Raw genomic sequence first — 14140 nt, forward strand, 5'->3', positions numbered from 1 at the left:
ACTGGATTTAAAGGCACACTTTTTATTAATGTGAGGTTTCAGGGTCATCTGAGGAAGGAGTGAATATCTTGAGTAATAAAGTTTAAGTGTGCCTTTAAATCAAGAGTGTGGTGTTTCCTATAGACATGAGTTTTTCTACACCTTGGTATTTGGAAACTTGTCAGTGAGAGTGCGCTGGTTTCAGCGATATATATGGTATTGTTTTTCAGGAATAGCTGGATAAGGACCAATTGCTGCTCACTGGTCTCTACAAACATGTCAACAAAAAGGTTTATTCAGCAGAGGAACATCTGATAACAAAAACGGAAATGTTTATTTTAAATAGAAAAATAAGAACTGAGATTATGTACTGTTGACCCATTTACATTAGTAAAAAAATAATTAAAAAAAAAAAAAACAGAAAAGGGGATTCCACATTCATTCCATAGAAAAATATTAACACATTACATGCAGAAAAGGACCTCAAATGCTCAGTGCTGCAGCATCTAAGGGAAACTTCAGTGGGGAAAATGCTTCAGCTTTTGGGAGAAATAACAAGAGGACATTGTATATCATACATGAGAGTTTGTCAGAGGGATGGTTGCAGCATTGCATCTGTTTACAATAAAGATACCTTATTGCTTCTCTACTGGATTAGTATTGCTCTATGGCACTACTAACTGCCCCCACATGTACCCACTACCCATATTGTCTCACACTTGTTATCATAAAACATTATTAGCAGGCTTTGCTCAAAGCCCACTTTCAGCTCCGTTTTTCATGGCACAAGTGTATCCACGAGACAGCTGTGGATTGAGTTTTTTTATTTGTTCAACAAATTCAGTGAATGGTTTGTCACTTGCCAGCCACAGGTTCATGAACAGAATCAGGAAAATGTAAAGTACTCAATTGCTTGCAACCCTCCTGTATATCTTGGTGCCTTATTGCAGCATCAATCTGTTGATCTATTAAATATTCCACGTGAAGATCTCGGTGTCTTATTGTCTGTCCAAATATATACAAATCTCCCTAAATGTAATTCTAGGTGCCTATTACTTGCCCCTCCAGTAGATTTATATACCCCTTTGAATATGCCCATGTGCAATGTAGATCTGACTTACTGCATGTTACCATTTGTATGTCTACCCTTACTTGCAAGTCTAGGGTAATTATTTTATGCCATCAGCTAAAGACCTTATTGCAAACTTCAGTATACCTAAGTAAATTATTGCTGCCACCCTCACCTGCAAGTCTAGGGACATTATTTTATGTCGTCCGCAAAAGACCTTATTGCATACCTCAGTAAATTATTGCTGCCACCCTCACCTGTAAGCCTAGGGACATTATTTCATACCATCAGCTAAATACTTTATTGCATACTTCAGTATACCTAAGTAAATTATTGCTGCCACCCTCACCTGCAAGTCTAGGGACATTAATTTATGTCGTAAGCAAAAGACCTTATTGCATACCTCAGTATATGCTGCAACCCTCACCTGCAAGCCTAGGGACATTATTTCATGCCATCAGCTAAAGACCTTATTGCATACTTCAGTATACCTAAGTAAATTATTGCTGCCATCCTCACCTGCAAGCCTAGGGACATTATTTCATGCCATCAGCTAAAGATCTTATTGCATACTTCAGTATACCTAAGTAAATTATTGCTGCCACCCTCACCAGCAAGCCTAGGGACATTATTTCATACCAGCAGCTAAAGACCTTATTGCATACTTCAGTATACCTACCTAAGTAAATTATTGCTGCCACCCTCACCAGCAAGCCTAGGGACATTATTTCATACCAGCAGCTAAAGACCTTATTGCATACTTCAGTATACCTACCTAAGTAAATTATTGCTGCCACCCTCACCTGCAAGCCTAGGGACATTATTTCATGCCATCAGCTAAAGACCTTATTGCATACTTCAGTATACCTAAGTAAATTATTGCTGCCACCCTCACCTGCAAGCCTAGGGACATTATTTCATACCATCAGCTAAATAATTTATTGCATACTTCAGTATACCTAAGTAAATTATTGCTGCCACCCTCACCAGCAAGCCTAGGGACATTATTTCATGCCATCAGCTAAATACTTTATTGCATACTTCAGTATACCTAAGTAAATTATTGCTGCTACCCTCACCTGCAAGCCTAGGGGCATTATTTCATGCCATCAGCTAAAGACCTTATTGCATACTTCAGTATACCTAAGTAAATTATTGCTGTCTCCCACACCTGCAAGCCTAGGGGCATTATTTCATGCCATCAGCTATATACTTTATTGCATACTTCAGTAAGTAAATTATTGCTGCCACCCTCACCTGCAAGCCTAGGGGCATTATTTCATGCCATCAGCTATATACTTTATTGCATACTTCAGTATACCTAAGTAAATTATTGCTGCCACCCTCACCTGCAAGCCTAGGGTCATTATTTCATGCCATCAGCTAAATACTTTATTGCATACTTCAGTAGATATAAATAAGTGCCTGACGTCATCATGCCCTCTTTATCCTGTCCCTATACCTACTGAATGCGCGTGCACTGTACCCACCGTGACCGCTGCGCAGTGCCCCGGGTGCCCGGTATATAGACACTGGCGCCGGGTGATGCCTCCCTGCATGGAAGTGAAGTTCGTGCTGGTAGCGGAGGGTCCCGTGTGAAGTCCCCAACACAAACCCCCACAGCAGGGACCAGAGAAGGGGCGAGTTGCCCGGGAGCATCGTATCAGCGTTTGCTCTTCCAGGGGCTCATTCTGCCCCCCACCCCATCCGGAAGACCCCAAATCCACTCCAACTGCGTGGTACTAACAGCTTCACCCACTCATGAGCATCATTCCCCTGCCCCGCGTGGGCTCACTCCCAGCAGAGATCACACGGTCCGCATGGCTTAGCTCAGTACCGCAGGTCACAGATCCTGCCCGTGGTAAGGTGCAGTGAAACCAGTGAGGAGCTGCCGGCACTTAGTTGTGTTTGTCCCGGGTCATGAGGGCAAAAGCTGTAGCACAAACCGTGGTAACTGGGTCCGATATCTGTTCCCCTCCGGAAGCTGTCTGATCGCTAGTGGTTAGCAGTGGTTGTAGCAGTGCCTGGCAGTTTAATCGGTGCCCCTCACCGCCTGGCAGTAGTTGTATCAGTGCCCCTCACCACCTGGCAGTGGTTGTAGCAGTGCCTGGCAGTTTAATCGGTGCCCCTCACCGCCTGGCAGTAGTTGTATCAGTGCCCCTCACCACCTGGCAGTGGTTGTAGCAGTGCCCCTCACGCCTGGCAGTAGTTGTATCAGTGCCCCTCACTGCCTGGCAGTAGTTTAATCGGTGCCACTCACCACCTGGCAGTAGTTGTATCAGTGCCCCTCACTGCCTGGCAGTAGTTTAATCGGTGCCCCTCACCACCTGGCAGTAGTTGTATCAGTGCCCTGGTGCCGGCGGGTGAGGTCCACAAGCTCTGCTGTCAGGTGCCAGCACAAACTGCGCTGCTCAGGTGCGATCCGAAACCAGGCTGCAGGTGGGCGGGGATATGCAAAATAAAGATTTGTCACAACCAATCACAGCGGATCTAGCTCCTCCCCAGGTTAACCCTGCTTCTGATTGCAGAGCCGCTGCGCTGTATGTGCTCCAGAGATGACAGTAATGTAACTGTGTGTTTGCTGAGTGAGATGTGTGTGTTCTGTGATGTGTGCACTAACTGTACTGTACTGTGTAAGATAGTGTGCACTAACGGTACTGTACTGTGTAAGATAGTGTGCACTAACGGTACTGTACTGTGTAAGATAGTGTGCACTAACGGTACTGTACTGTGTGCTCCTGTAATGTGTCCACTAACTGTGTGCACTGGGTGAGATCTGTGTGCCATGTAATGTGTGCACTAGCTGTACTGTACTGTGTAAGATCTGTGTGCTCCTGTAATGTGTGCACCAACTGTACTGTACTGTGTAAGATCTGTGTGCTCCTGTAATGTGTGCACTAGCTGTACTGTACTGTGTAAGATCTGTGTGCTCCTGTAATGTGTGCACCAACTGTACTGTACTGTGTAAGATCTGTGTGCTCCTGTAATGTGTGCACCAACTGTACTGTACTGTGTAAGATCTGTGTGCTCCTGTAATGTGTGCACTAGTTGTACTGTACTGTGTAAGATCTGTGTGCTCCTGTAATGTGTGCACTAGCTGTACTGTAATGTGTAAGATCTGTGTGCTCCTGTAATGTGTGCACTAGCTGTACTGTACTGTGTAAGATAGTGTGCACTAACGGCACTGTACTGTGTGCTCCTGTAATGTGTCCACTAACTGTGTGCACTGGGTGAGATCTGTGTGCCATGTAATGTGTGCACTAGCTGTACTGTACTGTGTAAGATCTGTGTGCTCCTGTAATGTGTGCACCAACTGTACTGTACTGTGTAAGATCTGTGTGCTCCTGTAATGTGTGCACCAACTGTACTGTACTGTGTAAGATCTGTGTGCTCCTGTAATGTGTGCACTAGCTGTACTGTACTGTGTAAGATCTGTGTGCTCCTGTAATGTGTGCACTAGCTGTACTGTACTGTGTAAGATCTGTGTGCTCCTGTAATGTGTGCACTAGTTGTACTGTACTGTGTAAGATCTGTGTGCTCCTGTAATGTGTGCACTAGCTGTACTGTAATGTGTAAGATCTGTGTGCTCCTGTAATGTGTGCACTAGCTGTACTGTACTGTGTAAGATAGTGTGCACTAACGGCACTGTACTGTGTGCTCCTGTAATGTGTCCACTAACTGTGTGCACTGGGTGAGATCTGTGTGCCATGTAATGTGTGCACTAGCTGTACTGTACTGTGTAAGATCTGTGTGCTCCTGTAATGTGTGCACCAACTGTACTGTACTGTGTAAGATCTGTGTGCTCCTGTAATGTGTGCACCAACTGTACTGTACTGTGTAAGATCTGTGTGCTCCTGTAATGTGTGCACTAGCTGTACTGTACTGTGTAAGATCTGTGTGCTCCTGTAATGTGTGCACCAACTGTACTGTACTGTGTAAGATCTGTGTGCTCCTGTAATGTGTGCACCAACTGTACTGTACTGTGTAAGATCTGTGTGCTCCTGTAATGTGTGCACTAGCTGTACTGTACTGGGTGAGATGTGTGTGCCCTGTAATGTGTGCACTAACTGTACTGGGTGAGATGTGTGTGTCATGTCATGTGTGCACTAGCTGTACTGTACAGTGTAAGATCTGTGTGCTCCTGTAAAATGTGCACTAACTGTACTGTACTGGGTGAGATGTGTGTGCCCTGTAATGTGTGCACTAACTGTACTGGGTGAGATGTGTGTGCCATGTCATGTGTGCACTAGCTGTACTGTACAGTGTAAGATCTGTGTGCTCCTGTAAAATGTGCACTAACTGTACTGTACTGGGTGAGATGTGTGTGCCCTGTAATGTGTGCACTAACTGTACTGGGTGAGATGTGTGTGCCATGTCATGTGTGCACTAACTGTACTGTACTGGGTGAGATCTGTGTGCTCCTGTAATGTGTGCACCAACTGTACTGTACTAGGTAAGATCTGTGTGCTCCTGTAACCTGTGCACTAACTGTACTGTACTGGGTGAGATGTGTGTGCCCTGTAATCTGTGCACTAACTGTACTGTACTGGGTGAGATCTGTGTGCCATGTAATGTGTGCACTAACTGTACTGTACTGGGTGAGATCTGTGTGCCCCTGTAATGTGTGCACCAACTGTACTGTACTGGGTGAGATGTGTGCACCAACTGTACTGTACGGTGTGAGATGTGTATGCAGTAACGGTACTGTACTGTGTGAGATCTGTGTGCCCCTGTAATGTGTGCACTAACTGTACTGTACTGTACTGTGTGAGATCTGTGTGCCCCTGTAATGTGTGCACTAACTGTACTGTACTGTGTGAGATCTGTGTGCCCCTGTAATGTGTGCACTAACTGTACTGTACTGTGTGAGATCTGTGTGCCCCTGTAATGTGTGCACCAACTGTACTGTACTGGGAGAGATCTGTGAGCCGCTTTAATGTGTGCACTAGCTGTACTGTACTGGATGAGGTGTGTGTCCTGTAATGTGTGCACCAACTGTACTGGGTGAGATCTGTGTGCCGCTTTAATGTGTGCACTAGCTGTACTGTACTGGGTGAGGTGTGTGTCCTGTAATGTGTGCACCAACTGTACTGTACTGGGTGAGATCTGTGTGTCCCTGTAACGTGTGCACTAACTGTACTGTACTGGGTGAGATCTGTGTGCCCCTGTAATGTGTGCACTAACTGTACTGTACTGTGTGAGATCTGTGTGCTCCTGTAACGTGTGCACTAACTGTACTGTACTGGGTGAGATCTGTCTGCCCTGTAATGTGTGCACTAACTGTACTGTACTGTGTGAGATCTGTGTGCTCCTGTAACGTGTGCACTAACTGTACTGTACTGTGTGAGATCTGTGTGCTCCTGTAACGTATGCACCAACTGTACTGTACTGTGTGAGATATATGTGCTCCTGTAACGTGTGCACTAACTGTACTGTACTGTGTGAGATCTGTGTGCTCCTGTAACGTGTGCATTAACTGTACTGTACTGGGTGAGATCTGTGTGCCCTGTAATGTGTGCACCAACTGTACTGTACTGTGTGAGATGTGTGTGCACTAACGGTACTGTACTGTGTGAGATCTGTGTGCCCCTGTAATGTGTGCACCAACTGCACTGTACTGGGTGAGATCTGTGTGCCGCTTTAATGCGTGCACCAACTGTACTGTGTGAGATCTGTGTGCGCCTGTAATGTGTGCACCAACTGCACTGTACTGGGTGAGATCTGTGTGCCGCTTTAATGTGTGCACCAACTGTACTGTACTGGGTGAGATCTGTGTGCCGCTTTAATGCGTGCACTAGCTGTACTGTACTGGGTGAGGTGTGTGTCCTGTAATGTGTGCACCAACTGTACTTTACTGGGTGAGATCTGTGTGTCCCTGTAACGTGTGCACTAACTGTACTGTACTGGGTGAGATGTGTGTTCCCTGTAATGTGTGCACTAACTGTACTGTACTGGGTGAGATGTGTGTTCCCTGTAATGTGTGCACCAACTGTACTGTACTGTGTGAGATCTGTGTGCTCCTGTAACACGTGGACTAACTGTACTGTACTGGGTGAGATCTGTGTGCCCCTGTAATGTGTGCACCAACTGTACTGTACTGGGTGAGATGTGTGTATCCTGTAATGTGTGCATCAACTGTACTGTACTGTGTGAGATGTGTGTGCACTAACGGTACTGTACTCCTGTGTGAGATCTGTGTGCCCCTGTAATGTGTGCACTAACTGTACTGTACTGTGTGAGATCTGTGTGCCCCTGTAATGTGTGCACTAACTGTACTGTACTGTGTAATATCTGTGTGCCCCTGTAATGTGTGCACCAACTGCACTGTACTGGGTGAGATCTGTGTGCCGCTTTAATGCATGCACTAGCTGTACTGTACTGGGTGAGGTGTGTGTCCTGTAATGTGTGCACCAACTGTACTGGGTGAGATCTGTGTGTCCCTGTAACGTGTGCACTAACTGTACTGTACTGGGTGAGATGTGTGTTCCCTGTAATGTGTGCACTAATTGTACTGTGTGAGATGTGTGTTCCCTGTAATGTGTGCACTAGCTGTACTGTACTGGGTGAGATGTGTGTGCCATATAATGTGTGCACTAACTGTACTGTAGGCACTATCTGTACTGTACTGCACTGGGTGAGATGTGTGTGCCCTGTAATGTGTGCACTAACTGTACTGTGATATCTGTGTGCCCCTGTAATATGTGCACTAGCTTTACTGTACTGGGTGAGATGTGTGTGTCCTGTAATGTGTGCACCAACTGTACTGTACTGTGTGAGATCTGTGTGCTCCTGTAATGTATGTACTAACTGTACTGTACTGGGTGAGATCTGTGTGCCCCTGTAACATGTGCACCACAGCACTGTACTGGGTGAGATCTGTGTGCCCCTGTAATGTATGCACCAAATATACTGTACTGGGTGAGATGTGTGTCCTGTAATGTGTGCACCAAATATACTGTACTGGGTGAGATGTGTGTCCTGTAATGTATGCACCAAATATACTGTACTGGGTGAGATGTGTGTCCTGTAATGTGTGCACCAACTGTACTGGGTGAGATCTGTGTGCCCTGCAATGTGTGCACTAACTGTACTGTGTGAGATCTGTGTTCCCTGTAGTGTGTTCACTAACTGTACTGTGTGAGATCTGTGTTCCCTGTAGTGTGTTCACTAACTGTACTGGGTGAGATCTGTGTGCCCTGCAATGTGTGCACTAACTGTACTGTGTGAGATCTGTGTTCCCTGTAGTGTGTTCACTAACTGTACTGTGTGAGATCTGTGTGCCCATGAGGTGCTCCAAGTGAGACAGTGTTTTGTGCTCGGTGAGATGTGTGTGCTCCTGTAAAACGTGCCACCACGGTACTGTACTGGGTGAGATGTGTGCCAATGTGGAATAGATCACTAAGTGCAGAGAGAAAGAGCACAGCACCAAGAGCAGATACAAAGATGAGAGCAGAAACAGATCCCTAAGTACAGAGAGATGTAGTAAAGAACCAAGTGCAGAGACAAAGGGCACATAATAGAGTGCAGATACAGCACTGACTGCAGGAGCAAGCCAGTGCAGACAGAAGGGCACAGAATAGAGTGCAGATACAGCACTGACTGCAGGAGCAAGCCAGTGCAGACAGAAGGGCACAGAATAGAGTGCAGATACAGCACTTAGAGCAGGAACAGATGACTAAGGGCTAGATTTATCATAGCTGAGGTGTACAGGGGCACGCCTGTGGCGGGGCAAAATTACCGGTAGGTAATCAACATTGCACACAAGCGCAATTTTGCGCTCGCGTGCAATCCCGCCCCCTGCCCGCGCACAGCCAATCACGCGCGGGCAGGAGCTGTCAATCTCCTCGGTCGGACTCGACCGAGGAGATTGAATTTCGCCACCTTAGAGGTGGCAAAGAGCTTAGGGAAGCAGCGGTCTGGTGACCGCTGCTTGATAATTCACAGCGTGCAAGTTCTTGTGAGAACTTGCTGCCATAGGGGCTTGATAAATCTAGCCCTAAGTGCAGAGAAAAGGGCACAGAATAGAGTACTGATACAGCACTGACTGCCGGAACAGATCACTAAGTGCAGAGAGAAGGGCACAGAATAGAGTGCAGATACAGCACTGACTGCCGGAACAGATCACTAAGTGCAGAGAGAAAGGCACAGAATAAAGTGCAGATACAGCACTGAGAGCAGAAACAGATGACTAAGTGCAGAGAAAAGGGCATAGAATAGAGTACAGATACAGCACTGACTGCAGGAACAGATCGCTAAGTGCAGAGAGAAGGGCACAGAATAGAATGCAGATACAGCGCTAACAGCAGGAACAGATCACTAAGTGCAGAGGGAAGGGCACAGAATAGAGTGCAGATACAGCACTGAGTGCAGGAACAGATCACTAAGTGCAGAGGGAAGGGCACAGAATAGAGTGCAGATACAGCACTGACTGCAGGGACATATCAATAAGTGCAGAGAGAAGGGCACAGAATAAAGTGCAGATACAGCACTGAGTGCAGGAACAGATCACTAAGTGCAGAGAAAAGGGCACAGAATAGAGTGCAGACACAGTACTGAGAGCAGGAACAGATCACTAAGTGCAGAGAAAAGGGCACAGAATAGAGTAAAGATACAGCACTGACTACAGGAACAGATCACTAAGTGCAGAGAGAAGGGCACAGAATAGAGTGCAGATACAGTACTGAGAGCAGGAACAGATCACTAAGTACAGAAACAAAGGTCACAGAATAGAGTGCAGATACAGTACTGAGAGCAGGAACAGATCACTAAGTGCAGAGAAAAGGGCACAGAATAGAGTAAAGATACAGCACTGACTACAGGAACAGATCACTAAGTGCAGAGAGAAGGGCACAGAATAGAGTGCAGATACAGTACTGAGAGCAGGAACAGATCACTAAGTACAGAAACAAAGGGCACAGAATAGAGTGCAGATACAGCACTGAGAGCAGGAACAGATTACTAAGTGCAAAGAGAATGCTACAGAATAGAGTGCAGATACAGCACTGAGTGCAGGAACAGATCACTAAGTGCAAAGAGAATGCTACAGAATAGAGTGCAGATACAGCACTGAGTGCAGGAACAGGTCACTAAGTGCAAAGAGAATGCTACAGAATAGAGTGCAGATACAGCACTGAGAGCAGGAACAGATCACTAAGTGCAAAGAGAAGGGCACAGAATAGAGTGCAGATACAGCACTGAGAGCAGGAATAGGTCACCAAGTGCAAAGAGAATGCTACAGAATAGAGTGCAGATACAACACTGAGAGCATGAACAGATCACTAAGTGCAGAGAGAATGCTACAGAATAGAGTGCAGATACAGCACTGAGAGCAGGAACAGATCACTAAGTGCAGAGAGAAGGGCACAGAATAGAGTGCAGATACAGCACTGACTGCAGGGACATATCAATAAGTGCAGAGAGAAGGGCACAGAATAAAGTGCAGATACAGCACTGAGTGCAGGAACAGATCACTAAGTGCAGAGAAAAGGGCACAGAATAGAGTGCAGATACAGCACTGAGAGCAGGAACAGGTCACTAAGTGCAGAGAGAAGGGCACAGAATAAAGTGCAGATACAGCACTGAGAGCAGGAACAGATCAATAAGTGCAGAGAGAAGGGCACAGAATAAAGTGCAGATACAGCACTGAGAGCAGGAACAGATCACTAAGTGCAGAGAGAAGGGCACAGAATAGAGTGCAGAAACAGCACTGAGAGCAGGAACAGATCACTAAGTGCAGAGAGAAGGGCACAGAATAGAGTGCAGATACAGCACTGAGAGCAGGAACAGATCACTAAATACAGAAACAAAGGGCACAGAATAGAGTGCAGATACAGCACTGAGAGCAGGAACAGATCACTAAGTGCAGAGAGAATGGTACAGAACAGAGTGCAGATACAGCACTGAGAGCAGGAACAGATCACTAAGTGCAGAGAGAATGGTACAGAATAGAGTGCAGATACAGCACTGAGAGCATAAACAGATCACTAAGTGCAGAAACAAAGGGCACAGAATAGAGTGCAGATACAGCACTGAGAGCAGGAACAGATCACTAAGTGCAGAGAGAAGGGCACAGAATAAAGTGCAGATACAGCACTGAGAGCAGGAATAGATCACTAAGTGCAGAGAGAAGGGCACAGAATAGAGTGCAGATACAGCACTGACTGCAGGGACATATCAATAAGTGCAGAGAGAAGGGCACAGAATAGAGTGCATATACAGCACTGACTGCAGGGACATATCAATAAGTGCAGAGAGAAGGGCACAGAATAGAGTGCAGATACAGCACTGAGAGCATAAACAGATCACTAAGTGCAGAGAGAAGGGCACAGAATAGAGTGCAGATACAGCACTGAGAGCATAAAAAGATCACTAAGTGCAGAGAGAAGGGCACAGAATAAAGTGCAGGTACAGCACTGAGAGCAGGAATAGATCACTAAGTGCAAAGAGAATGCTACAGAATAGAGTGCAGGTACAACACTGAGAGCAGGAACAGGTCACTAAGTGCAAAGAGAATGCTACAGAATAGAGTGCAGATACAGCACTGAGAGCAGGAACAGATCACTAAGTGCAAAGAGAAGGGCACAGAATAGACTGCAGATACAGCACTGAGTGCAGGAACAGGTCACTAAGTGCAAAGAGAATGCTACAGAATAGAGTGCAGATACAGCACTGAGAGCAGGAACAGATCACTAAGTGCAAAGAGAAGGGCACAGAATAGAGTGCAGATACAGCACTGAGAGCAGGAATAGGTCACCAAGTGCAAAGAGAATGCTACAGAATAGAGTGCAGATACAGCACTGACAGCAGGAACAGATCACTAAGTGCTGAGAGAAGGACACAGAATAGAGTGCAGATGCAGCACTGAGAGCAGAGCAGGAACAGGTCACTAAGTGCAGAGAGAAGGGCACAGAATAGAGTGCAGATACAGCACTGAGAGCAGGAATAGGTCACCAAGTGCAAAGAGAATGCTACAGAATAGAGTGCAGATACAACACTGAGAGCATGAACAGATCACTAAGTGCAGAGAGAATGCTACAGAATAGAGTGCAGATACAGCACTTAGAGCAGGAACAGGTCACTAAGTGCAGAGAGAAGGGCACAGAATAGAGTGCAGGAACAGGTCACTAAGTGCAGAGAGAAGGGCACAGAATAAAGTGCAGAGAGAAGGGCACAGAATAGAGTGCAGATACAGCACTGAGAGCAGAAACAGATCACTAAGTGCAGAGAGAAGGGCACAGAATAAAGTGCAGATACAGCACTGAGAGCAGGAACAGATCACTAAGTGCAGAGAGAAGGGCACAGAATAGAGTGCAGATACAGCACTGAGAGCAGGAACAGATCACTAAGTGCAGAGAGAAGGGCACATAATAGAGTGCAGATACAGCACTGAGAGCAGGAACAGATCACTAAGTACAGAAACAAAGGGCACAGAATAGAGTGCAGATACAGCACTGAGAGCAGGAACAGATTACTAAGTGCAGAGAGAAGTGCAGATACAGCACTGAGAGCAGGAACAGATCACTAAGTACAGAAACAAAGGGCACAGAATAGAGTGCAGATACAGCACTGAGAGCAGGAACAGATTGCTAAGTGCAGAGAGAAGGGCACAGAATAAAGTGCAGATACAGCACTGAGAGCAGGAACAGATCACTAAGTGCAGAGAGAAGGACACAGAATAGAGTGCAGATACAGCACTGAGAGCAGGAACAGATCACTAAGTGCAGAGAGAAGTGCACAGAATAAAGTGCAGATACAGCACTGAGAGCAGGAACAGATTGCTAAGTGCAGAGAGAAGGGCACAGAATAAAGTGCAGATACAGCACTGAGAGCAGGAACAGATCACTAAGTGCAGAGAGAAGGACACAGAATAGAGTGCAGATACAGCACTGAGAGCAGGAACAGATCACTAAGTGCAGAGAGAAGGGCACATAATAGAGTGCAGATACAGCACTGAGAGCAGGAACAGATCACTAAGTGCAGAGAGAAGGGCACAGAATAGAGTGCAGATACAGCACTGACTGCAGGAACAGGTCACTAAGTGCTGAGAGAAGGGCACAGAATAGAGTGCAGATACAGCACTGAGAGCAGGAACAGATCACTAAGTGCAGAGGGAAGGGCACAGAATAGAGTGCAGATACAGCACTGAGAGCAGGAACAGATCACTAAGTGAAGTGCACTTGGAGAAAGAGACAGCTTTCAGGATATTGGCAATATATGTCACAGTGTCAAAAGACAAGAAACTCAACCTACAGCAAGTAACAGAAGTTGAGGGTGTGCGGTGACTTAATCTGTCCATGAGGTCTTATTCTATAGATTAATATTTTAGAGCACAGAAAGGGACAGTGTAACTACAGCAGAGACGCACTAAAAATGTGTAGTCTTGGTCTATTCCAGTGATTCACCTATTGCTTTCAGTGATATGCAAATCCACAACACATTACATTTTCATAAAAATACTTAATTTTAAAGGGACATTAAACTCAAAATGTAATTCCCTGTAAACTTTAAAGGGACAGTCTACACCAGAATTTGTATTGTTTTCAAAGATAGATAATCCCTTTATTACCCATTCCCCAGTTTTGCATAACCAACACGGTTATATTAATATACTTTTTACCTCTGTGATTACATTTTATCTAAGCCTCTGCAGACTGCCCCCTTATTTTAGTTCTTTTGACAGACTTGCATTTTAGACAATCAGTGACCTCTCATAAGTAACTCCACGGACGTGAGCACAATGTTATCTATATACCACACATGAACTAACGTCCTCTAGCTGTGAAAAACTGTCACATTGAGATAAGAGGCAGCCTTCAAGGGCTTAGAAATTAGCATATGAGCCTACTTAGGTTTAGCTTTCAACTAAGAATACAAAGAGAACAAAGCAAATTTGATGATAAAAGTAAATTGGAAAGTTGTTTGACATGCCCTATCTGAATCATGAAAGTTTCATTTTGACCGTCTCTTTAATTATGCATTGTAAAAAAATATTTTCAATGCATTTTCTTTATTTTATTTTCTGTAATTTAAATGGAAAAATAGTTGTTTTCGTCTCCCGCAGAAGGGGCTTTCTGTGGAATTCAGAACCCTGAC

The 14140-nt window shown here is 45.5% G+C and overlaps 1 protein-coding gene across 1 annotated transcript in view; it reads right to left on the reverse strand.

Annotated features, from left to right (window-relative positions):
- NRXN3 (neurexin 3) overlaps positions 1-14140 on the reverse strand; it is a 1194892-nt gene that overhangs the window by 295283 nt on the left and 885469 nt on the right. The gene's annotated exons all lie outside the window — the stretch shown is intronic.

This window comes from Bombina bombina, chromosome 1, assembly GCF_027579735.1.
Source record: "Bombina bombina isolate aBomBom1 chromosome 1, aBomBom1.pri, whole genome shotgun sequence".
NCBI classification, from domain to species: domain Eukaryota; kingdom Metazoa; phylum Chordata; class Amphibia; order Anura; family Bombinatoridae; genus Bombina; species Bombina bombina.